General features: G+C 40.4%; 1 protein-coding gene across 4 annotated transcripts in view; it reads right to left on the reverse strand.

The window, feature by feature from the left end:
* Positions 1-23,270, reverse strand: part of gjc2 (gap junction protein gamma 2) — a 310,096-nt gene that overhangs the window by 51,395 nt on the left and 235,431 nt on the right. The window contains exons 1-2 of one of the 4 annotated variants that reach the window (XM_079877268.1): positions 11,749-11,875; positions 11,531-11,619 (exon numbers count right to left, since the gene is read on the reverse strand). The exons of 2 other annotated variants lie outside the window; for them this stretch is intronic. The gene's annotated coding sequence lies outside the window, so the exon portion shown is untranslated. Of the gene's footprint in view, positions 1-11,530; positions 11,620-11,748; positions 11,876-23,270 lie in introns of those variants that run through there. One more of the 4 variants, XM_079877270.1, reaches the window with a different exon arrangement.

Genomic DNA, 23,270 nt, shown 5'->3' on the forward strand with positions numbered 1-23,270 from the left:
CGGTAGGATTATTTATTATTATTATTATTATTATTATTATTATTATTTTTCTGTCAACCTTTCGGGCACTTTTGAGACCCTTAACGTGCTCGAAAACTCTTGAAACTTTGCACACGGGTCAGAACCCGTGGCCATCAGGGCTGGGCTGAAGCTGGTACCCGGGCGTGGCAGGGTGGCTCGACAGCGCCCCCTTGAACGGGGTCCGAAAACTTGGTCCATAAATCAGACACGCTTGCATGTAATAATATGAAACTCGGTACACATATAGATCTCATCGGGCCGAACAACTTTCGTACTTTTACTTTTTACGCCAGCCCAACAGGAAGTCGGCTATTATGGGTTGTTTTGAAACGCATGCTGTGGAATTTAATGTACTCCTCCTAGAGAATTCATCCAATCGCCTCCAAACTCGGTCAGCATGAAGTCAAGACATTGAGGATGCTAAATTGCGGACGGATTTTTGATATCTCGAACGGTTTGGCCCTGGCAAGGAAACGAATTTATGGCGAATAAGGGACACAGGAAGTGTGTTATAACTTCAGCATACATTATCTGATCTTGATGAAACTTCAGCAGTGTGTTCGTTTTCAGAGGCCGAACACAAGGATGTGATTATTGTGAGTCAAAGTTATAGCGCCACCAACTGGCAGCAGGAAGTGTGTCACTTTCAAAATGCTTTGAAATCACTCTCTTATTTTTACCTGATTTGCTTCAAACTTTATGTGTATGATGTAGACACACGGCAGATGTAGACCTGTGAAAGGATTATTGATATCTTAGATACTGTTGCCATGGCAACGCATCAAACTTTAATATTCTTTTTTGATGCTTTTGAGACTCTTAACATACTTGAAATTGCATGAAACTCGACAGACACATCACACTTATTATCCAGTAGACATGGGCAAAGTTTCAGAAACGGGCGTGGTGAGGGGCTCAGTAGCGCCACCTTTAGTCAAAAATGGGGGCTTAGTTTTACCTAGAATCACAAAACTTGGTATGTATATTGTTCTTATCGAGCCGGACAACTTTCTAATTTACACTTATTAGCTCAAAGCAACAGAAAGTCAGATATTTTGGTTTGAATGTGAGTGTGTGAGGGGTGGGGGTGATTTGTCAGTTGAGTGAGATTTACTTTTTCATTTGTTTTTCAAGGTTTCTGGGGCTTTTGGGTCACTAAACGTGCTCGAAAACTCTTGAAACTTTGCACACAGGTCAGAACCCGCGGCCATCAGGGCGGGGCTGAATCTGGTAGCCGGGCGTGGCAGGGGGGCTCAACAGCGCCCCCTTGAACGGGGTTCTAAAACTTGGTCCATATATCAAACACGCTTGCATGAATTAATTTGAAACTCGGTACACATATAGATCTCATCGGGCCGAACAACTTTCGTGCTCTAAGTTTTACGCCAGCCCAACAGGAAGTCGGCTATTTAGGGTTGTTTGGAAACGCTTGCTGTGGAATTTAATGTACTCCTCCTAGGAAATACATCGATTCGCCTCCAAACTCGGTCAGCGTGAAGTCAAGACATTGATGATGCTAAATTGCGGACGGATTTTTGATATCTCGAACGGTTTGGCTGTGGCGAGGAAACGAATTAATGGCGAGAAAAGAGAAAAACGAAGTGTTATAACTAATGCATACATTAACTGATCTTGATGAAACTTCAGCAGTTTGTTCATGGTAAGAGGCCGATCAGATGGATGTAACTATTGTGTGTCAAAGTTATAGCGCCACCAACTGGCAGCAGGAAATGTGTCACTTTCAAAATGCTTTTGACAAAAGTTGGGGGGGTTGTTTTACCTACAGTAGCACAACTCAGTACGTATGTTGATCTCATCGACCCGGACAACTTTCTAATTTAAAGTCATTAGCTCCGACCATCAGGAAGTCAGATATTTTGGTTTGAATGTGGATTTTTTGCAAAATCAGCCTCCAAAAGGCACTAAAAGCCTCAAATCTTCTAAAAATGTAATTTTATACCATTTATTTCTATATAAAAGTATACAAATATCACAACTAAACCCATTTTATTCTGTTTTTAAAAAGAATTTTATTCTAATTTTATTCTAAATTTTAAAACAGTAAAGTAAAAAAAAAATTCAAGTCATACATAGGGCTATACTGCCCTCTTGTGTCCAAAAGGACATCAAAATAATATATAAAACTTTTTACCAGCTAGGCCAATAATGTATTTAAATATACATTTATTAGGTATGTGTCTGAGGATATTTTCCCACCGGTTAATCGATGTGTGTGACACGAGCGGGTGCTTTTGTATCGCTAATATAAAAGTGAAAGAAAAATACGGACGTCCGCACGGACATTTATAATGGTGCACACACAAATCACACACACGTTGGAAAGAATTATGCTTTTAAACAACACTAAACCGCCATTAGATGTCGCCAAGTGACCGTCTTAATGAGCGAGTCATTGATTCATTCGTTCAAATGATTCGTAATCCATAACATACAGATCCATAAACATGGATCCATAAACATCCAATCCATAAACATAAACAGATGTTTATGGATTGATCATTCAATCTTTGAGTCAACCAATTCGTTCAAAATGCTGAATCATTCAGTTATGAGAAAACACGTTCCTGTGAGATGCGTTCTTCTGTGATCTTTGTTTAACTATTTCCGCTGCTGAAACAGAACAAAAACAGTCAATATTGCATCTAAAATGTAAATGACTTCATTTTAACTGTTAATAACCTGTTGTATGAAATCAATGTCACAGTTTCAATAGTGATTGTATTCAGGAAAAGTTAGGTACGGAGAGCGAGCGATTTCAACGAAATCAGAACTAAACCCATTTTATTCTTTTATTATTATTATTATTCAATTTAAGAATTATATTTGAGTTTAAAAAAAGCCAGAATGTTTTAGTCCAAAAAATAAATAAATCATGCCATGGATTGCTTGAAATTATTTTTTTTTTATTATATTTATTTTTTCGTTTTGACTTTGTTTATAGTTTATTTTTAATTTTTTATTCTTGTTCCGTTCTGAATATCATTACATTTAAAGGATTTGTTGTGGAATATTTTGAGTGTATCATAAAATCAGAATAATTCTCTCGATTTAGTGATCCCCTACTTATTATTTTATTTTATTTTTTACTTTGTTCTAATTAGGTCAGGCAAGTAAAATTATCTGTGTCTTGTCCCTTAAATTTATATTTATATATATATATATATATATATATATATATATATATATATATATATATATATGTATGTGTGTGTGTGTGTGTATATATATATATATATATATATATATATATATATATATATAATATAGCTGCGAGCAGCGATGGAGGGCCAAAGCCGCCGGCACCGCCACCCTGGCACCAGGATTGCGGTGCCACCGGCTTGGGCCCGTAATCGCTGCTCGCAGCTATATTTATTATTATTATTATTATTATTATTTTTCTGTCAACCTTTCGGGCACTTTTGGGGCCTTTAACATGCTCGAAAACTCTTGAAATTTTGCACACAGGTCAGAACCTGCGGCCATCAGGGCCGGGCTGAAGCTGGTACCCGGGCGTGGCAGGGGGGCTCAACAGCGCCCCCTTGAACGGGGTCCGAAAACTTGGTCCATAAATCAAACACGCTTGCATGTAATAATATGAAACTCAATACACATATAGATCTCATCGGGCCAAACAACTTTCGTACTTTTACTTTTTACGCCAGCCCAACAGGAAGTCGGCTATTATGGGTTGTTTGGAAACGCATGCTGTGGAATTTAATGTACTCCTCCTAGGGAACTCATCCATTCGCCTCCAAACTCAGTCAGCATGAAGTCAAGACATTGAGGATGCTAAATTGCGGACGGATTTTTGATATCTCGAACGGTTTGGCCGTGGCGAGGACACGAATTTATGGCGAATAATGGAAACAGGAAGTGTGTTATAACTTCTGCATACATTAACTGATCTTGATTAAACTTCAGCAGTGTGTTCGTTGTAAGAGGCCGATCACATGGATGTGACTATTGTGAGTCAAAGTTATAGCGCCACCAACTGGCAGCAGGAAGTGTGTCACTTTCAAAATGCTTTGAAATCACCCTCTTATTTTTACCCGATTTGCTTCAAACTTTGTGTATAATGTAGACACACGGCAGATGTAGACCTGTGAAAGGTTTATTGATATCTTAAATACTGTTGCCGTAGCAACGCATCAAACTTTAATATTCTTTTCAGATGCTTTTGAGACTCTTAACATATTTGAAATTGGATGAAACTCGACAGACACATCACATTTATTATCCAGTAGACATGTGCAAAGTTTCAGAAACGGGCATGGTGAGGGGCTCAGTAGCGCCACCTTTAGTCAAAAATGGGAGCTTAGTTTTAAGTAGAGTCACAAAAATCGTTATGTATATTGTTCTCATCAAGCCGGACAACTTTCTAATTTATAGTCATAAGCTGTGACCAACAGGAAGTGAGATATTTTGGTTTGAATGTGATTTTTTGGAGAATTCTCTCCCTCTCTCTCTCTGCCTCTGCGTCTCTGTGTGTGTGAGGGGTGGGGGGATTTGTCTTTTGAGTGAGATTTGTTTAAAATTCCTGTTTTTCAAGGTTTCAGGGTCTTTTGGGGCCTTTAACGTGCTCGAAAACTCTTGAAACTTTGCACACAGGTCAGAACCCGCGGCCATCAGGGCCGGGCTGAAGCTGGTACCCGGGCGTGGCAGGGGGGCTCAACAGCGCCCCCTGGAACGGGATCCGAACACTTGTCCATAAATCAAACACACTTGCATGTAATGATATGAAACTCGGTACACATATAGATCTCATCGGGCCGAACAACTTTCGTGCTCTAAATTTTATGCCAGCCCAACAGGAAGTCAGCAATTATGGGTTGTTTGGAGAACGCTTGCTGTGGAATTTGAAACACTTCTCCTAGAGAATTAATTAAATCGCCACCAAACTCGGTGTGCATGAAGTCAAGACATTGAGGATGCTAAATTGCGGACGGATTTTTGATATCTCAAACGGTTTGGCCGTGGCGAGGACACGAATTTATGGCGAGAAAAGAGAAACACGAAGTGTTATAACTTCTGCACACATTAACTGATCTTGATGAAACTTCAGCAGTGTGTTCGTGGTAAGAGGCCGATCAGATGGATGTGACTATTGTGAGTCAAAGTTATAACGCCACCAACTGGCAGCAGGAAGTGTGTCACTTTCAAAATGTTTTTGACAAAAGTGGGGGGGGGTTAGTTTTACCCACAATTACAAAAATCAGTACGTATATTGGTCTCATCGAGCCGGACAACTTTCTAATTGACAGTTATTAGCTACGACCAACAGGGTGTCAGATATTTTGGTCTGAATATGGATTTTTTGTTAAATCAGCCTCTGAGTTTTTAGTTACTCCTCCTAAAAGGTTTATTTTGTTCCCACCAAACTTTTTCAACATGATAAAAATATATTAATGATGCTAAATTGTAAACGGATATTGAATATCTCAAACGGTTTTGCTATGGCGAGGGATTAAATTCATGTCAAAAAGGAAGCAGGAAACATCTCATAATTTCTAAAAATGTAATTATACACCATTTATTTTTATATAAAATTATGCAAATATTAGAACTAAACCTATTTTATTCTGTTTTTGCAATTCAAGAAGTATGAAAAAGTTAAAAACAGGCTATTTAGTGCTATTTGGTTCAACAAAAAAGCAAACATAGGGCTATACTGCCCTCTTGTGTCCAAAAGGATATCAAACTAGTATATAAAACGTTTTACTAGGTAGGCCTATTGTATTTAAATATAAATTTATTAGGTATATGACTGTGAGGATATTTTCCCATCTGTTAATCGACGTGTGACACGAGCGGGTGCTTTTAAATCGCTAATATAAAAGTGAAAGTAAAAAACGGACGTCCGCACGGACATTGATAATGGTGCACGTTGGAAAAAATGATACTTTTAAACATAACACTAAACCGCCATTAGGTGTCGCCAGGCGACCATCTTAATGAGCGAGTCATTGATTCATTCGTTCAAACGATTCGTTCCAATGACTGAGTCATTCATGATTGAGACAGATGTTTATGGATTGACCATTGAATCTTTAAGTCAACCGATTCGTTTCAAAATGCTGAATCATTCAGTAATGAGAAAACAAGTTGCTGTGAGATGCGCAATGGTTCTGCTGTGATCTTTGTTGAACTATTTTTGCTGCTGAAACAGAACAAAAACAGTCAATATTGCATCTAAAATGTAAGTGACTTAATTGTAACTGTTTATTAACCTGTTGTATGAAATCAATGTCACAGTTTCAATCGTGATTGTATTCAGGAAATAGTTGCCTACTCGTCAAGTGAGGTTGCTTAACTCTATCATATGTTATCAAATATGTAAAAACTCCATATTTGTAATTTTTATAGTCAGTATGTTGTTAACTGGTTTGCTTTTTTGTGTGCTGCGCTCATTTGTTTACAATTCTCCTGGAGAAGCAGCATGAGCCTCAGCAGTGCAACCTTGTTACCATTGATCAGTAATACATTCATTTTTAACTGCTGATTGCAACTTAAAATGAATGTAATGAAATTAGAATAATCTCTCGTTTTAGTGACTCCCAAGTTATTTTTTTGTTATTGACGTTCTAATCAGGCTATACTCTGGTCGGGCAAGTAAAATTCTCTTTCAGGTTGGCCTATTGTATTTATATATAAATATAGCTGCGAGCAGCGATGGAGGGCCAAAGCCGGCGGCACCGCCATCCCCGGTGCCTTTAGGTAACTAAAGGCTCCGGGGTTGCGGTGCCACCGGCTTGGGCCCGTAATCGCTGCTCGCAGCTATATTTGTTTATTATTATTATTTTTTTGTCAAACTTTCGGGCACTTTTGGGGCCCTTAACATGCTCAAAAACTCTTGAAATTTTGCACACACGTCAGAACCTGTGGCCATCAGGGCCAGGCTGAAGCTGGTACCTGGGCGTGGCAGGGCGGCTCGACAGCGCCCCCTGGAATGGTGTCCGAAAACTTGGTCCATAAATCAAACACGCTTGCATGTAATAATATGAAACTCAGTACACATATAAATCTCATCGGGTCGAACAACTTTCGTGCTCTAAGTTTTACACCAGCCCAACAGGAAGTCGGTTATTATACGTTGTTTGGAAAACACATACAATGGAATGTGAAATACTCCTCCTACAGAATTCATCCGATCCCCACCAAACTCGGTCAGCGTGAAGTCAAGACATTGAGGGTGCTAAACTGCGGACGGATTTTTGATATCTCGAACGGTTTGGCCGTGGCGAGGAAATTAATTTATGCCGAATAATGGGACACAGGAAGTGTGCTATAACTTCTGCATACATTAACTGATCTTGATGAAACTTCCGCAGTGTGTTCGTTGTAAGAGTCCGATCACATGGATGTGACTATTGTGAGTCAAAGTTATAGCGCCACCAACTGGCAGCAGGGAGTGTGTCACTTTCAAAATGCTTTGAAGTCACCCTCTTAATTTTACCCGATTTGCTTCAAACTTTATGTGTATAATGTAAAAACACGGCAGATGTAGACCTGTGAAAGGATTATTGATATCTTAGATACTGTTGCTGTGGCAACGCATCAAACTTTAATATTCTTTTCGGATGCGTTTGAGACTCTTAGCATGCTTGAAATTGGATAAAACTCGACAGACACATAACACTTATTAGCCAGTAGACATGTGAAAAGTTTCAGAAACAGGCGTGGCAGGGGGGCTCAACAGCGCCCCCTTGAACGGGGTCTGAAAACATGGTCCATATATCAAACACGCTTGCATGAATTAATATGAATCTCGGTACACATATAGATCTCATCGGGCCGAACAACTTTCCCTCTGTCAAGTTTCACGCCAGCCCAACAGGAAGTCAGCTATTATGGGTTGTTTGGAGAACGCTTGCTGTGGAATTTGAAACACTCCTCCTAGAAAATTAATTAAATTGTCACCAAACTCGGTGTGCATGAAGTCAAGACATTGAGGATTCTAAATTGCGGACGGATTTTTGATATCTCGAACGGTTTGGTCGTGGTGAGGAAACGCATTTATGGCGAGAAAAGAGAAACACGAAGTGGTATAACTTCAGCATACATTAACTGATCTTGATGAAACTTCAGCAGTGTGTTTGTGGTAAGAGGCCAATCAGATGGATGTAACTATTGTGAGTCAAAGTTATAGCGCCACCAACTGGCAGCAGGAAGTGTGTCACTTTCAAAATGTTTTTGACAAAAGTGGGGGGGTTAGTTTTAACTACAGTAAAAAAAAAATAGTTTGTATATTGTACTCATCAAGCCGGACAACTTTCTAATTTACATTCATTAGTTCCAGCCATCTGGAAGTCAGATATTTTGGTCTGAATGTGGATTTTTTGGATATTTCAGACTCTGAGTTTTTAGTTACTCCTCCTTATACATAGGGCTATACTGCCCTCTTGTGTTCAAAATCAGGTAGGCCTATTGTATCTATATAAAAATATACTAGGTAATATGTGACTTTGAGAATATTTTACCACCGATTAATCGACGTGTGACACCACTGGGGGCTTTTGAATCGCCAACTTAAAAATGAAAGTAAAATATGTTCGTCCGCACTGACATTGATAGTGGTTGAGCAAGCATTTCAAATGAATTCCTATGGAAGTAGGAATTAACTGAAAAACATTCCTCACTCGTTCCTCGCTGTGGATGCGCACCGTTATGAATGCCGGTGCAGCCGTGAGCATTTTAGTTTAATTTTAAAATTAGCGCCTTTCGGGGGGTGGATTGCCTGAAATTATTTTACAAAAGCACAATGTTGTGTTTTATTGCGACTGTACACAAATATAAGTTAACACTTTGCAGTTTGAATGTCGTCCTGTATAATGACGGAGTATGTTTTTATGTGTCCACTGTTCAAACACGCCCACGCCACACACACACACACACACACACACACACACACACACGGTTTACTATCTTTGTGGGGACTCTGCATAGCCTTAATTTTTTTTATACTGTATAAACTGTATATGCTATCTCCTCACACTAACCCTACCCCTAAACCTACCTATCACAGAAAACTTTCTGCATTTTTACATTTCCAAAAAAACTCATTCTGTATGATTTATAAGCTTGTTTACCCATGGGGACCTCTATTTAGGTCCCCACTGTGACAAGAGTCCCCATGAGTCTGTATGCATTCAGGTTGAAGTCCCCACCGGGATAGAAAAACATGAACACACACACACACATTCCAGCATTGTAATCTTGACATCGCAGCCTGTTCATTATGGCCTTCATAAAATATAATAATAAAATAGTCAACCTAACATATAACAATTACACTGCTCTAAATAGTCAGTAGTACAATTCATACATTCACAGTAAGCACCGAGGATGATTTTTTCCGTCGATATTGGAACACGAGTGAAGAACAAAGCCTATAATAAAGAATAGTTTAGCATCCAAATACATCGCAAATGTTGAAACATTTTGATTCTAATGAGAGGGTTACGTGAGCCCAACACTGCTTTCTTTCATTTTTATTTTTACATTAAATTTAAAGGATTTGTTGTGGAATATTTTGAGTGTATCATAAAATCAGAATAAGGTAAGTCAAGCAATATTTTTGGTCTTTTATATATATATATATATATATATATATATATATATATATATATATATATATATATATATATATATATATAAATATAGCTGCGAGCAGCGATTACGGGCCCAAGCCGGTGGCATTTTAACTACAGTAAAAAAAAATTAGTTTGTATATTTTTCTCATCAAGCCGGACAACTTTCTAATTTACATTCATTAGCTCCAGCCATCAGGAAGTCAGATATTTTGGTCTGAATGTGGATTTTTTTGCAAAATCAGCCTCTGAATTTTTAGCCACTCCTCTTAAACTATTTATTTTATTCCCACCAAACTTTTTCAACATTACGAAAATACATTAAATATGCTAAATTGTGAACGGATAATAAATATCTCAAACGGTTTTGCTATGGCGAGGGATTAAAGTAATGTCCAAAAAGGAAACACTAAAAGCCTAAAATTTTCTAAAAATGTAATTATATACCATTTATTTCTATATAAAAGTATACAAATATCACAACTAAACCCATTTTATTCTGTTTTTGCAATTCAAGAAGAATGAAAAAGTTAAAAACAGGCTATTTAGTGCTATTTGGTTAAACAAAAAAGCAAACATAGGGCTATACTGCCCTCTTGTGTCCAAAAGGACATCAAAATAGTATATAAAACTTTTTACCAGGTAGGCCAATATTGTATTTAAATATACATTTATTAGGTATGTGTCTGAGGATATTTTCCACCGGTTAATCGACGTGTGACACGAGCGGGTGCTTTTAAAACGCTAATATAAAAGTGAAAGAAAAATACAGACGTCCACACTGACATTGATAATGTTGCACACACACGTTGGAAAGAATGATGCTTTTAAACAACACTAAACCGCCATTAGGTGTCGCCAGGCATCCATCTTAATAAGCGAGTCATTGATTCATTCGTTCAAACGATTCGTTCGAATGAGTCGATCATGATTAAGACAGATGTTTATTGATCATTCAATCTTTGAGTCAACCGATTCGTTAAAAATGCTGAATCTTTCAGTTATGAGAAAACACGTGATGCGTGATGGTTCTGCTGTGATCTTTGTTTAACTATTTTTGCTGCTGAAACAGAACAAAAACAGTCAATATTGCATCTAAAATGTAAGTGACTTAAAGGAGAACTCCGGTCAATTTTAACATTGAGCTCATTTTTTTGTACATTTGAAGTGCTGTCAATACAGAGAACAACGACAAAAATCGGTGTTGCCTACACCGAGTTATTCTATTTTTAAAATTTGCACCCTGTTGACTTCAATGGGGCAAGTACTAAACCTGCTTTTAGCCTCTTAACATCCTTGATGTGTCATTACAAGTGCACAGAAAATGTGAGTGATTCCTTCAGAGTGAACACGAGTGAATCTGACTGCAGTAGATGTGAAAGAAATGTATAAAAATGATGTTATTTAAGCCAGCGCAAATACCTTTGTTTACATCCTGTTTTTCGGTTGAAGTCCAAAGTAGTCGATTGCAGAGTTCACACGCATAGGTTTAATACCTATGATCACGCGCGTGAACTCGGCAATCGAATATATATATTCTTGTTACATTTATATATATATATATATATATATATATATATATATAGCTGCGAGCAGCGATGGAGGGCCCAAGCCGGTGACACCGCCACCCCGGTGCCTTTAGTGTAACTAAAGGCACCAGGGTGGCGGTGCCACCGGCTTGGGCCCGCAATTGCTGCTCGCAGCTATATTTTTCCTATTATCACTGTTAAGCTGCTTTGAAACAATCTGTATTGTAAAAAGCGCTATATATTGTAAATAAATGTGATTTGACTTGACAGAACAAGACATAACCAAGTTATCACGCAATTCATCTAGCAGGATCATTTTGTTTAGCAAAATATCTCACCATTCCCTGATGCGTCCAGGTCGCACTCACTCACCATTATATGTTTGGTCTAAAGCTCAACTGCTCTCATGTATTTCCGCAGGACAGCAAATGCGAGTGAACTTTGTGTCATCTTTGCAGGATCTGTGATATGAAAAGTGTACAAAGTAACATATTTTAGCAACTGTGTGAAAGTGAATAGCACATAACAGGCACAAAACCAGTATAAACATGAATATATGGGTTCAATATGAGTCACATGACTAAACTTACATTATATACCTAAATACATTTTCACAGTCCACACTACAACGCAAAAACTGCTTTTTAAATGTATCCACTTTGGAGAGCATTTCCAAAAGCGTAGTTTTCGTTGCTAAAAATGCCGTCTCAGTGTGGACGGAAGGCCAAAACGGAAAGAAAAAGATGCATTTTCAAACTAAAACATATTAGTGTGGACAAGGCCTAAGGAATAATGAGGTGATGGGAAACAGCTGCACTTGATTAAACAGATGACAGAGCATTGTGAGAAACTGTCCATGATGTGTGTAGAGTGAGCAGTAAGAGTGCCCTCTGCTGGTGTACAAGGGCACTCACAGTTGGCAGGTGTGACAGTATTACAGTATTGTCTTTAGAAGGCTTTTGTCTTTGAAACACATTAAAATGTACAAATTCATGCAATTTCGTCTGCAATGCAGGGATTCCCCAACTTTTTTGTCGGCAGAACCTAATATTTACTTGAACTATTTTTAAGTTAATAAGTTAGATCAATTATAAAATAAGTAAATAATAATAATAATAAAATTAAGTTCACGGTTCTCTGATTAATGGTCACATGACATACAGGTAAACTTATAAAATATTTTTAAAAATATTTTCTAGTGTTTTATTTTTAAATAGTTTATTTAAATAAAATAAAAAATATGATTTAATTACGTAATAGCTTTTTATTAAACTCACAAACCCCTGCAGTTCCATCATGAACCCCAGTCAGGGAAAACCTGATGTGATGCAATATTTAATGCACTTCATGTTGTTGTTGATAAAGAATAGAATATATTTTCTTTCTCCTTGTATTTTTACATCAATATGGTATAAGACTATCCTATTCAAATCAATATGGTAAACGAGTTAGGTCAAAAGTAACTAATCTAAAATTTAGAGGTGGGCAATATACCGGTAGACAAGTTTAACCAGTAGAAATTTGTCAGCCAGTAGAGATTTTTGGATTATCGTCTCTATTGCGGTAACGCACTCACATGACGTTGTCGTGCTGCGCCATCATGAAAGCTTATCGTTTGCATGCGTTTTTAAGCATTGCTTTTTAAAAAACAAGTGATATTAAACCATTGAAGCACAATATGCAGCAAAAGAGAACTCATTTCAGTATATGCGGCGCAGTCTGTTGCAAGTGTAACCGGGTGGTAAATGCCTTTAAAGTTTGTTTTTCTCCCTTATGTTAAAGTCTTTTATTTAATTATTATTTTCCATGTTTAAATATAAAAACAGACTACCTGTATTTCTTTGGAGTCATCAGCGGGTGGCGCTTTGTGTGTTGCGCACGAAAACGCGTTTGCGCTCTTGCCTCACGGCATCCGTAGTATATTTTGTTGGTGAGATGTACAGCGGGCAGTGCAAGAGAGACGCACATTCTCAAGATGTTGTCGACAATTTGAGTCATCCATGGTGTGCACCATAGTGTTGGAGATTTCAGCCCTTCGTGAAGTGAAAGTGTTGGTGTGTAAAAGCTCACATTATTATTATTCCCATTGCCGTATTGTAAAGGTTTAGAATTGTTGCATTTCCCTCTTATTTAGATTTTATTTTAGCATTGTAAAACGGTTGTATATTGCCGTGGTTAAGAGAGAGAGTATTGTATTCGTTATACACCAGTGGACTGTGATACTCAAGCATACCGTGTATCACAGAGAATATTGCACCCTGAGTAATGAAGAGCAGTGAGGTGGTTTAAATTTTATCACCAGCTCTGAGAACCTGTTATTGAATTTTGTTTATTTTATTTTATGTTTCTTTGTGATCATTTAAACCAAATTATTCCTTGTCAATTAAATTGATACACAACATTGGAAAATAAGTCATTTTTCTTTATTTTCACATCACATGAATAAACTCAAAGTAAATAGAACCCCCCTTATGTGTTCCTGGTGGTAAATCTAAATCCCCGGTCACACATTTTGGTACCAGGAGTGGGGTTGTTTATTCGATCTGGTTAGTTTTTTTATCAAGCAGTATAGTTGGGTTAGGCAATACGGCAGTGGTGAATATTTTTCAGAGGCTGCGGACGAGATGGCCAGCGCTGGAATGATCGTGTTTCCAGTGTGTTTCCAGGTGTGACGGCTGCTGAGGAGACTGGTCCAGCTCGATGGGGTTCCTGTTGTCGACGTGTTAGCCCCCAGGATCTCACGGCCGCATCCAGAAACTGTGCACCAGCACGAGGGGGTGTTCGAGCTACTAAAGAGGACAGCAAAAGCTGAAGTTTGCGCCAGAAACATTTATCTTGAACGGGGTTGAGTTAATTCTTACTCTTCATACTTGTGTCAAAAAATGTCTGACTCTGAAGAAATGCCGGAAGAGGAGATGCACGTCCCTGTCGTAGGGGCGGTCGGAAATGACGTTATAGAGCAGTTAAAGGGTCAGATTCAAGAGTTAAGTGACTGGAGGAACGATACTCTGGCCAGTAGGGCTGTTGGGGGAGGTAATTCGACCCGCTCCTACATTTATGTTCCTCGTGAACGCCAGGTTCAACCTTTTAGCGGGGAGTATAACAAAGATGGACGGTCTGTAGAGGAGTTTATTGAGGAAGTGGAAAGGGTCCTACGGGCCAGAGACCAGACACAAGACGAACAGCTTGACTTTATCATCTCTCTTTTGAGAGGGCCTGCACTGGAAGAGGTGCGTTTATGTGTTGGAAACCAGTCCAGACAGGCCAGTGATTTGTTTACTTTCCTGCGGGAGGCGTTCGGGGAACGGCGTAGCGGGACTCAATTGTTGCAAACGTTTTACAACCGCAAACAATTGGATGGGGAAGATCTGCGAAATTACTCTCATGCGCTCTCTCGCCTTTTAAGCTCTGCAGCAAAGCAATCCCACGGTGGCCTGGCAAACGAGGAGGGAATTTTGCGTGATCAGTTTGTGGAGGGTGTGCGAGATGCTGCGTTGAGGCGAGAGCTGCGTAAACTAATTAGAGATAAGCCCCACTTGACCCTGCTTGAGGTTCGCAACGAGGCTGTTCTTTGGTCCATGGAGGAAAGCAGGCCGACCAGAGTAGCAAATAGTCGACCAGTCCATTCAGAATTGCTTGGTCAACCGGGTGATACTTCTGTCGGGTCAGAGAAACAAACTTCTACTCTGTTGAATGATATTTTACAGGTGATTTCCCGGCAGGACAAGCGAATAAGTGAGCAAGAGCAGACTATTTCCGAGCTCACCAAGGCAGTCAAGGAGTTGACTGTGCAGCGTTCAGTGTCTGTTCCGCAGAATTATGTACCCGTATCTAAGCCGCCTCCCAGGTTTACAGAAGAGGGAGAACCTATCTGTTTCAGATGCAACGGGGTTGGGCATATTGCTAGACATTGCACCTTGAGACGGGGTGGGAGACCCAAGAGTGCTGGCAGGACAACTGAAGGGCAAGAAAAACAAGGTCCTTCTGTTGCAGGCTGTCAGGCAGCACAAGGGGTAGTATCTGGTTCACCACCTATGGGAACTAGTCGGGACAGGTTCTTTGAACGGGCTGTTGGAACGTGCCCGATGGTGGACTTGAAAATCAAGGGTGTGCCAGTGTCATGCTTGTTAGACACTGGTAGTCAGGTCAGTACTATTACTGAGGGGTTCTTCCGAGAGCATCTATTTGGGGATGATCGTGATGTGTTGTCTACCTCAGGTTGGCTAAAGATCACAGCAGCCAACGGTTTAGACATTCCCTATTTGGGTTACATGGAGCTGGATGTGGAAGTGATGGGGATGACCCTGCCTGAATGTGGTTTCTTGGTCGTTAAAGAAACGCCTAGTCCGTCGTCGGTGGCCGTGCTCATCGGAATGAACATCATCAGTAAGTGCCGACAGATTGTTCATGTTGAGTTTGACACCACGCTGGGTGGTAGGCTGGATTCGGACTGGAGGGCAGTTTTCCAGCAGGCACACTCAGTTGAGTTAGTTGAGCGAGTTTCATTTGCAAGGGTTGTGGGTAAGACTCCTGCTCATGTGCCTGCTTGGTCGGCAGCTACTGTCCTGATTAAGGGGATGGAAACCAGTAAAAAGGATGGTTCAGCGTGGTTGGTAGAACCAGCAAATATGGTCTTACCAGGAGGTTTAGTTGTAGTACCTACCTTGATTACATCAGAGTTACCCGTGTGTCCAGTGAGAGTACTTAACTTGTCTCAGGAAGATCTTTGGCTTCAGCCTAGGGCCCGTCTCGGTATGTTGTCTCCAGTCGATGGTTATAGTGTGGGTTCGTCCTGTGAAGTGAGGTTCCAGCGAATTTCCGCAGACACAGAACAGGTCACTATGGGTGAAGGTCATGGTTCTGAGCCTTACGCCCAGTCAGTCTTAGATCACATTGACATGGGAGGCACACTTGAACAGCAGGTTCAGTTGAAAGCTGTGCTGGGCAAGTATTCAAGCGTGTTTGCCCTGGAGGATGATGATTTGGGTTATACAGATAAGGTTCAGCATGAGATACATCTGACTGATGACGTACCAGTGAATCAGCCATACCGGCGAATTCCACCAAATCAGTACCAGGAGGTCAGAGAGCACATCACCAAGTTGCTGAAAAAGGGTGTAATTCAGGAGAGTGGGAGTGCTTACGCCTCGCCTGTGGTACTTGTGCGCAAAACTGATGGGTCGCTACGGTTGTGCGTAGATTATCGAAAGCTCAACGCCAAGACGAGGCGTGACGCATTTCCACTACCCAGAATTGATGAGAGCTTCGATGCCCTCAGGGGAGCGAAGTTCTTTTCAACAGTAGACTTGGCTTCTGGGTATCATCAGATTGCGGTGAGTGACCGGGATAGGGCCAAGACGGCGTTCACCACACCTTTTGGTTTATTTGAGTACCGGAGAATGCCGTTTGGGGTCTGCAATGGACCATCTACCTTTCAGCGGCTCATGCAGTCTGTTATGAGCGATCTAATCTTTCAGGTGTTGATTGTATACCTGGATGACATTTTGCTGTTTTCACAGACCTTTGAGGAACACCTGGAAAGACTAGAGATGGTGCTGAAACGGTTGTCAGACACCGGTTTAAAAGTCAAGTTGGGGAAGTGCCGTTTTCTCCAAGACTCTGTGCGATTTCTTGGCCACCAGGTTTCGGCACAAGGGATTTCTCCTGACCCAGACAAGGTTGTTGCAGTCAGTAATTGGAAGACCCCAGAAACGGTCAAGGAGCTGAGGTCATTTTTAGGGTTCTGCAGCTATTATAGGAAGTTTATTGAGGGCTTCTCGAAGATAGCTGGACCCTTACATGATCTGGTAAATGCATGTTTGCGTGAAGGCAGGTGTGCAAAGAGTGGTCGTCACTTTAGGTCTGGTTGGTCTAATGAGTGTGATCATGCATTCAGTCAGTTGAAGTGGAAGTTAACAACGGCGCCTGTGCTTGGTTTTGCGGACTTCACTTGCCCTTTCATACTCGAGACTGATGCGAGCCAGAATGGTTTAGGGGCCATTCTGTACCAGGTACAGGATGACAAGAAGCGGGTCATTGCATACGCAAGCAGGAGGTTGCGTAACGCAGAGAGAAACGATCGAAATTACAGTAGCATGAAGCTCGAGCTACTGGCCCTTAAGTGGGCTGTAGTCGAGAAGTTTCGTGGCTATTTACTTGGGTCTTGGTTTGAGGTGATTACAGATAACAATCCGCTTTGTCACTTGCAAACTGCGAAGTTAGGAGCAATTGAACAGAGATGGGTTGCTCAGTTGTCTGTCTTCAACTTTGAGGTGAAATACAGGCCAGGAAAGAGTAACGCAGCGGCTGATGTTTTGTCTAGGCAGGAGTTTGCAGGGGAGCCTGAAACTGATCCTGACGTTGATTGGGATGAGTGTGTAGCGATTTGCAGTGTTTTTAGTCGAGGTACAGCCTTGGACCCTGAACTCGCTCTGAAGGGACTTGAGTGCTGTAGGTTAAGGCAAATCCGTGTGTTGGAGGCTGGGGAAGCGGTCACTAGTCTCCAAGGTAACACTCATACACTTCCCGGTTACACTAGGGAGCAGTTGGTTGAGTTTCAGAAAAGTGACCCTGTTCTGGGGGAATTTAGAGAGTTTTGGGACAGGAAAAAGAGACCAGTTCATCGGGAAAGAAAGTCTCTGTCCAGGTCTGTGAAGTGCCTTCTGAAGCAGTGGAGCCTCATAAGAGAACGAAATGGGTTGCTGTATCGAGTAGTAGACGGCCCTTCTGAGGAGTGTTTCTGGCAACTGTTGTTGCCGGGTTGTTTAAGGAACCAGGTGCTGCAGAGCGTGCACAACGATATGGGGCACCAGGGTATTGAGCGGACCTTGGGGTTGTTGAAGCAGAGATGTTTTTGGTCCGGTATGTATGAGGATGTGGAGGAATGGGTAAAGAAGTGCCAGCGTTGTATCCTGACCAAGATGCCTCAGCCCAAAGTCCGTGCCCCTATGAGAGCATTCTTGGCTTCCAGACCCCTGGAAGTGATTGCGGTGGACTTTACAGTCCTAGAGCCTGCTTCTGATGGGCGTGAAAATGTTTTGGTTGTTACCGACGTTTTCACAAAGTTCACACAGGCGTTTCCCACTAGAGACCAAAAGGCGGATACCACAGCAAAAACCTTGTTGAAAGAGTGGTTTATGAAGTACGGAGTTCCTGAGAGGTTGCACTCCGATCAAGGTCGTAATTTCGAGAGCGAGGTAATTGCTGAGCTGTGCAGACTCTATGGTGTGAAGAAGACCCGAACCACCCCTTATAGGCCGCAGGGAAATGCCCAGTGTGAACGGTACAACCGAACACTTCAAAATCTGCTACGTACATTACCACCAGAACGTAAACGGCGTTGGCCTGAGTACTTGCCAGAGTTAGTCCATGCTTATAATGTTACTCCGCATGCTACTACAGGGTTTTCCCCGTATTATTTACTTTTTGGGGTACAACCACATCTGCCCATTGATGCATTGTTGGGTAGCGAGGAGGTCTCAGAGAGGAAACAAGACTGGTTGTCTGTCCATCGAGAGAGGCTGAGATATGCTCATGAGAAAGCAAAGGAGTACTCGGAGGAGAAAGCCCTAGAGAGAGTGACTCGGCTGAATGAAAAGACATTTTGTCCCCAGGTCAGTGTGGGTGATTTGGTTTATCTGCGCCAGCGGCTTCCAGGCAGGAACAAGATTCAAGACGCCTGGAGCCCGGTCATTTACCGAGTAGTGGAAATAGTTGGCACAACTTACACTGTTGAGCCTTTGGAAGGAGGGCCCTCAAAAAGGGTTCACAGGTCGGAGTTGCGTCCAGGTGCCATGCCCACTCCTAGGCCTAGGAGTAAGGAGAAGGCTGAGCCAGATACACTGCCTGTCGTTCTGGACAGTAGCGAGACTTCTGAGCCAGACTTTGTGGTAGTAGAGGAGCAACCTTTTGTGATGGGGGGCGCAAACACTTCAATGAGCTCAGAGGCCCTGGGTACTTCAGGGTTGAGAGGTGACAGCTCTCGAGGTGGCCAGGTACAAGTATCAGCGGATACGGATGGAGACCCTGCAGAATTTGACGGTGTGGTCCTGAATGCAGAAACTCCAGTTGAGCGTGTCCAATCGGAGGAGCTAGAGACTGGTGAAGGGCGTAACCCAGTCCAGAGAGAATTGCCAGTTCCAGCTGTGCGCAGAAGCAAGCGAGCAACTGCGGGTATTCACACTAACCCTTTTCATGCACCCAGGTCCACTTGTCATGCAGTGAACGTCAGCACGGATATGGTGTCTCAAGTGTTGGCCAGTATTGGTACTGCATTGTTTGAAAAGGCATTACAGGGTGCTATGAATGCCGAAATGGGTGATTAAGGGAGTCATCGAGGACGCTGACTTGTAGCAGGGGAGGATGTAACCGGGTGGTAAATGCCTTTAAAGTTTGTTTTTCTCCCTTATGTTAAAGTCTTTTATTTAATTATTATTTTCCATGTTTAAATATAAAAACAGACTACCTGTATTTCTTTGGAGTCATCAGCGGGTGGCGCTTTGTGTGTTGCGCACGAAAACGCGTTTGCGCTCTTGCCTCACGGCATCCGTAGTATATTTTGTTGGTGAGATGTACAGCGGGCAGTGCAAGAGAGACGCACATTCTCAAGATGTTGTCGACAATTTGAGTCATCCATGGTGTGCACCATAGTGTTGGAGATTTCAGCCCTTCGTGAAGTGAAAGTGTTGGTGTGTAAAAGCTCACATTATTATTATTCCCATTGCCGTATTGTAAAGGTTTAGAATTGTTGCATTTCCCTCTTATTTAGATTTTATTTTAGCATTGTAAAACGGTTGTATATTGCCGTGGTTAAGAGAGAGAGTATTGTATTCGTTATACACCAGTGGACTGTGATACTCAAGCATACCGTGTATCACAGAGAATATTGCACCCTGAGTAATGAAGAGCAGTGAGGTGGTTTAAATTTTATCACCAGCTCTGAGAACCTGTTATTGAATTTTGTTTATTTTATTTTATGTTTCTTTGTGATCATTTAAACCAAATTATTCCTTGTCAATTAAATTGATACACAACATTGGAAAATAAGTCATTTTTCTTTATTTTCACATCACATGAATAAACTCAAAGTAAATAGAACCCCCCTTATGTGTTCCTGGTGGTAAATCTAAATCCCCGGTCACACATTTTGTAGTGACGTCATATCATCGTGGACATTTTACACAACGTAACTTCCCAAACAGGACAGTTCTCCGAATCAACACAAAATATACATCCACAGATGGTATTAAACAACAATATATTTGCAAAACATTGCATTTACCCATGGATGACTCAAATTGTCGACAACATCTTGAGAATGTGCGTCTCTCTTGCACTGCCCGCTGTACATCTCACCAACAAAATATACTACGGATGCCGTGAGGCAAGAGCGCAAACGCGTTTTCGTGCGCAACACACAAAGCGCCACCCGCTGATGACTCCAAAGAAATACAGGTAGTCTGTTTTTATATTTAAACATGGAAAATAATAATTAAATAAAAGACTTTAACATAAGGGAGAAAAACAAACTTTAAAGGCATTTACCACCCGGTTACACAAGGTTCACACATTCTCCATTTGCAGTTCATATGCAGTGCATATTGCAGTACATATGCGGTTCAGAAGCAGCACGGGCTCATTGTGCTTTCACATATGACGCGTTTCCGGGGCTATATACTACAAACTAGATGTGCAGCATACGATATATCACGATAATGGATATGCACAATATTATTATCGTGGCCACTTCAAAATACCGTGACTAATTATTCATTACGAATTATTATGTTATAGTAGGCTATAACAACACCTTTTACAACTTATTTCAATATCGTGATTATACCGTGATAAAAGCTTCAGCAATTTCAAATTTATATTTTACAATAATTGCTGAAAGCTTTTATCAGGGTATACGGTATTGTCACGATATTTAAATATGTAGCAAAAAGAATGGTCATACGATAACAGGTTTAATTACTTTTTTCTTATAACAAAAATAACTGAACATTAAAAATACAATAAAGTAGTACACAAACTTTACAAAAAGGTCTCGTTAGTTAATGTTACTTAATGCATTAAGTAACATTAACAATAAGCAAGCTACATTTGTTAAAGACGTTGACGTTGTTAATGTTAGTTAAAAAATACAACTGTTAATTCATTATAGCTCAGGTTCATTAAATAATACAGTTACAACTTTTGATTTTAATAATGTTTTATTAAATGTTAAAATTAACTAAGATTAATAAATGCCTTAGAAATATTTTTCATTGTCAGCGTATGTTGACTAATGAAATAACTAATGTTAACTAATCTTAATGTAAAGTGTGACCAAACAATAAAGAAACAAATCATTTTCAAACGACATGACGTTGTAGGCCAATTTAAAATGTAAAAATGTTAAAGTTTGAAAATAAATAGCCTATAAAGTCTTAAAAGTATTTTAATATTCGGTGCTGCGATGAACACCATTGCGAATACAAAAATCTGAATGGCTGCTTAAAATATTTAAATAATGTTCAGAAACAGAAAGTAGTGCAGCTACTTAAGAAAAGTATTCTTAAAATCCATTCAAATAATCTGAAAGATTTGTAATAAATATTGAAATTATTCACTGTATTATGATGTGCCCACAATAACAAGTCAAGTCAAGTCATCTTCATTTATATAGCGCTTTTAACAATGTAGATTGTTTCAAAGCAGCTTAACAGAAATAAACGTATAATTTAAGGTAACAGAGAATGTTTTGGCTTTATAGCGGTTCTTCAATAAAGTTATTTTACAGCTAAAGTTAGTTTTGATTGATTCGCTTCCGTCGCAACCATCATTTGTTATTAAATTAGGGGCCGCCAAGAAGACACCATTCTCTTTACACAAACTTTAAACGCGATCCTGTAAGAAACGCTGATGGCGTTCACATGCGCATTAAGAATTGGTTCTATAGTTATGTGCGTTTGAATATATGTGTGCAGGTTTGTTATTCCCTACAAACCAAGCCTAAACAAAGTACTGGTCTTTACAAAGTACAGACTTTTATTTTATTTTGTCACTTCGGGGTAGGTACGCAAAATTTCCCGACGACGCTTTATCTGTAGAGTGGTAAAGGGATCCTCCATAGGGAGAGACTAGTTGGCACTTCAGCACTGCGTTGTCATCGGGTCCAGGCGAAGGGCCTTCGTCAGATCTGGATACGGCCTGGATCCGGCAGGCTGCGGGAAGACCTCGGGATAAACAAAGACACTAAAATTAGCGTAGATGCCATTCTTCTCATGATGTAACAAGTACATCAGGATTTATGGGAAGTGTTCCCGGTTCCAGCTGACTAATCTATGCAGCCTAACACTGAATTATAGAAGTCTATAATGTATTACAGATGGTGGACAACCAGAATGCCTATTACCGCCGCGCCAGCTGCCGCGGCGAAATCACCGCGGCGAAAATAAACCAGCCGCATTTCAAAGTCGTTCCCGAAATGACCGCCAGGTGGTGCAAAGGGACATTGTGCAAAACAGCAGCAATTGCCGTATTTTAAAATGTAAGTGGGTTAAATATAAAACCCTAAGCCTAATAGGCATATTTTTCATATATATAAATAGGCCTATTAGGCTACAACAGAATAGAACCAAAGATAGAATCAATTTTAGAACTGAAAAAATAGAATCAAAAGTTAAAAATAGAGACGATATTAGGAGCAATGACGCTGAATATTTTTACTATTCTATTGAGGAATTAGATAAACGAAGAGCTCTCGTGAGCGATACAATTGCATAGTAATTTATAGTGATTTCAAAAGCAGTCCTTAAAAAAAAAAAAAATACATGGAGTAGTGTGGCATAATTTTTGAGAGATTACGCGGAACGCGTTTTAGTTAAGATCCTGGTTTCAATGCCCTTAATGTATATAGGCTACTGCTTTAAAAAATGTCACAACGCGTTTTGAGATTGTTTTGAATTAAACATTGAAGTTTAAAATGTAGTGTTTTGGCACACCAGGCCGAGTGGCGTTACGCATTGTTCAAAAATCAGGTTTTATTCTGGCATGTTGAATTGGCGTTAGATTTTTTTTTTTGATTTATTAGATTTAGATTTTAGATTTCGTTAGATTTATTTTTCTC

This window comes from Squalius cephalus (assembly GCF_949319135.1).
Source record: "Squalius cephalus genome assembly, chromosome: 7".
Lineage (NCBI taxonomy): Eukaryota > Metazoa > Chordata > Actinopteri > Cypriniformes > Leuciscidae > Squalius > Squalius cephalus.